The following is a 4,074-nucleotide window of genomic DNA, read 5'->3' as shown; positions in this document are numbered from 1 at the left end:
CCAGGAGGTTTTATTTCCAGCCTGCTCTCAGTTCCATAGGTAGTCTGATTACCTGTTACAATAATTCATCTAATTGTAAATTTATAAGACTGTGAGACACCTGTGAGAGACATATGAGAGCTGGTGATTCCCTGGGCTGGTGTGGAATCACACACAGACAGGCCTTCTTCTGTGTGATCTGAGTCCCACTGCTGAGAGCTACAGACTGGTCAACTGGTCACTACTGTAGACACGACCATCGGCCCATTGGCTACTAATAATCAATATACAGTGTACTGACCAAAGTGTCACTACTTGTGTTTATTACATAAAAAGATAATTCCACACTCACGTGTGTTATAAAACATTTATAAAACATGTTTGGAGACTGACATACAGTAAAGAAAGTAATACTGAAGGGCTGGAGGTCCTGGAAAGGGTTAATAGAAGCTTCTTGCTTCTGACCTGGAACAGAGTCCACAGCTGACAGATCAGTGAGTCTTGAGCCCAGTTCACAGAGAGGAGAACCAGGAGCTCTTCTCTGTCTCTAAGTGGCTGTGAGGAAGGAGAAAATGGGGAGATGTAACCTGAGTCCAGGCTGTTCTGCCTGATATTATTCATGTAACAGCACTGATTGTCTGAATGTCCTCTGGTTCTGGATTGACGGATAAAAAGAAGTATGGAGCTTCTGTCCGATTGTCTCTGAGCTGTGAATCTGACTGAGAAGAGAATAATGATTTTTTATTCTGCCTCTGATAATTTTTCTGTTTGCCAAGTGGTGTTACATCCCCTTCAGAAACTCTGCACAGACTGTCAGAGTGAGAGAAAAGTAGAGAGATGGACAGATAAGAGCACACGCAGCGAGAGATACATACGTCTTGATTTACTTTGAACCAAGTGTTCATTTCCTTTGTGGAACAAGTTGTTTCTGAACTTCAAGAAATTCATACAACTTATATAAAATATAAGTCTTGCAAATCAGGACAGAAGAAATACCGCAAGAAAATGTCAGTGATTTTTCTCCTTTTAACGAAAAGTGGAGAAAAACAACGGCAGTGCATCTCCGTCGGCTTGATTTAGCTTAATACAAGTATTCACTTCATTTTCTGTGGATTACAGACTGCGAAAGATGAAATAAAGTTATTGGTTATTCATGGTCAGTGCAGAAGAAATACTGCCGGCTGGCAGGAAAATGTCAGTATTTTATAATTCTTTAACTACAAACGTGTGAACAGCAAAAAGCAACGGGAGTGTGTCTCTGTGCAGCTGTTAAATGAAGGGCTGGTGGTTCAAACCCACTAAGGGACGAGCTTCAGACTGTTCCGCTGTAACCATAATCTCTGCTAAAGCTTCATGGGATTTCTTCGCAAGCCCTCTTGAAATTTGCAGGAAATATCTATTTTACTCATGTGGAACTACAAGTAAACAATTAAGTACCTGTCAATGTCCAAGAAAACCATTTTCACGTGTGGAATTTTATCTTCAACTGGCTGTCAGGAGAATTCATTTATACACCCGTTGTATCCTTAGCAAAGTATCTTTTTTACATAACACGCTTTCGAGAAACAAACTGTGTATCTAGCTTTGTTAAATTAAAATCGGCACATCCCAGTTGGCAAAAGAAGTAGAATATACGACTATTAAACGCATACTTTAGACGTATAAATGTGCTCCGTAACTGGTCTACAATGAAATTCTAGTATACGTATATTGTTATATGTCAATTAGACATCTATGATTATATATAAATGGTTGGAGTTCTATTATACGGATAAATTTAGAGGACTAATATACATATATAGTTAAAGGTCTATTATACATCAAATAAATATTTTATAGGTGTAGAAACTAGTAAATAAAGCCAATGATTTGTTTTAGAAATTTATTCTTAAAATATACAATTATTCACACCTGAAAAATATGTAGTTCAAATTATACATTATATACAATATTGTAATCAACAAATGGCTAATCATCATAAAAACACAACTAGTAAATTTCAGTTACAAATTCTAGTAAAATGGCAATATATATTGTAATGACAAACAAACTAATCACATGATCCCGCTAATATTTAACTCAAAACCACATTTCGATTCAAATATAAATTTTAACATTTACAACTTCTATATTTCCACGAAAATATAATTAATGTAGCACAAACGCTACTTTCTAAAAAAGACAGAATGAAACTGTTTGTTTTGTGTTTCATGGTGATCCTCCTCTCGATACTAATGCAATGTTTAATATGATCCCTCGAGAAACAAAAAGGAGTCCATTTCCGCCTGGAATGATTGATGCCCCATCAAACATTTTGTAATATCCCCGGAAGTTTATACAGTAGAATCCTGGTTCGTGGCTTAAATTCAAGGTAAACAAGACTAAGGAAACGAGTTGGAAACTTGATGTCGAACTGGGATTTAAATCACCCGGAACATTTCACTACATTGGGCAGTATGTGCCAAGGAGCATTTGACAACCCTTTGATAGCTCAGTTGGTAGCGCGGAGGACTGTAGTGGAGTCAGCAGGGAATCCTTAGGTCGCTGGTTCGGTTCCGGCTCGAAGGAAGGTGCTTTTTGTGTACTTTAATCAAAGAGTAAAAAGAGCGAATCTTTTTCTCTCAGACATTGATCAAAAGCTAAATAAACGACGAAGCAGAGGCTCCTGTTCCAAAGTCAGCCCACGTCTGATTGTCTTGTTTTGGCCAATATCTGATCTTTGAATTAAGGGAATACTCTGTTTGCTTTGTAAAAAAAAAAAAACATACAGTACAAATGTCAATTTCATTTTGGTTTCAAGATCGCAATTTAGTGTGAAACATAAAAGCCAGCTGGATAAGCTTTATTAATTTCCCTCACGGGATCAATAAAGTATCTATCTATCTACGTCATTTACAATGGCCTTTCAACTAATAGCCCGTGCAGGGATCAAACCCTAGCTGTTGGTACACTACGAGTTGCGTAAGGCTCTGTAACGCGCAGATGAGAAACTAACTTCTGCTTCTTCATTATATACACAGTGAGCTATATATATGCGAGCTTACTGCCTCCTACGGGCTCTGTATTTGTTAGCGATACAAGACCGGCCGTGGAGAAATGAAGTGAGGAGGGTGTGTACGTTAAAAGGCTCGTAGCGTCCCTGGAAGGGCTCAAACCACCACCCTTTTGGTTAACAACTGAGCCACAAAGACGCATGTACAGCTTAATACTTCTCGGTCTCAGTGAAAGTGATACACTCCGTAAAATTTCCAGAGATTCATTTATTTTAAAAGGAAAATCACCAACAGCGGCCGAGATCTACTGGAGTTTTTTCATTCTATACTGCGATTTCTGAAGGGTACCCTGTGAAAATACGAGTTTTGACGAGAAGGGATGGACATATAAGGTCAAAAGGCTTGGGGAATTGAACTTTAAGGTGAAGACTGCGGGTTCAGTAGCAGCAGAACCTGATCAGTATCAGTTGACTCCGATATACTTTGAAAATGAACTTGGGGATTTAGAGTCAGACGTGCTACCGTTGCACCATGGGGTACTTAATTTAAAAAAATAGAAAAAACAATCAGTGTTCCTGGATCTGTAATTGAGAACAACACCTGCACAAGAGCTGCGCAGGAAGAATAAAATGTGGTAAGAAGAGACTCTCTTCGGAAGAGCTGCGCACTTCACATGAGATTTTTTTTTTGTGAAGCTGATTTGTCTCCTTTGGGGAATTCAAAGGCACGGACAGCCGTGACTTCGTGGCGCAACGGTAGCGCGTCTGACTCCAGATCAGAAGGCTGCGTGTTCAAATCACGTCGAGGTCAGCTGTTACTTTTTCAGGTTCTGCTGGTCCTGAACACGGAATTCACACCATGCAGTTGAGTTCTATCTGTACACCACATAGATTAGTACATAGAGCAGTACAGGACACGCAGTGTGGAGCTCACAGAGGCTTACAGTCTCCAGCATTGGAGTGAAGGGGAAAAAAAGAACTATTTTTTTAAGAGAAAAGGCACAGTTCACATCTGCTTAACATCACGTCCAACTTTAGAGACAGCTACATCAGATAATGGAATCCCGGAAGTTTCAGATAACTTTTTTTAATACAGGTTCAAG

The 4,074-nt window shown here is 39.2% G+C and overlaps 2 non-coding genes across 2 annotated transcripts; both read left to right on the top strand.

The window, feature by feature from the left end:
- Window positions 1-2,459: 2,459 nt before the first annotated feature.
- On the top strand, window positions 2,460-2,547 carry trnay-gua (transfer RNA tyrosine (anticodon GUA)). Its single transcript is given in 2 exon segments — window positions 2,460-2,496; window positions 2,512-2,547. It is a non-coding gene; the product is annotated as a tRNA-Tyr (tRNA).
- Window positions 2,548-3,710: 1,163 nt separating this feature from the next.
- On the top strand, window positions 3,711-3,782 carry trnaw-cca (transfer RNA tryptophan (anticodon CCA)). The gene has a single exon. It is a non-coding gene; the product is annotated as a tRNA-Trp (tRNA).
- The last annotated feature ends 292 nt before the right edge of the window (window positions 3,783-4,074 follow it).

The sequence above is a fragment of the Lepisosteus oculatus genome, chromosome 14, assembly GCF_040954835.1.
Source record: "Lepisosteus oculatus isolate fLepOcu1 chromosome 14, fLepOcu1.hap2, whole genome shotgun sequence".
Taxonomy (NCBI): Eukaryota; Metazoa; Chordata; class Actinopteri; order Semionotiformes; family Lepisosteidae; genus Lepisosteus; species Lepisosteus oculatus.
Note: the sequence above shows the minus strand (reverse complement) of the source record. Positions and strands in the feature narration are given on the sequence as shown.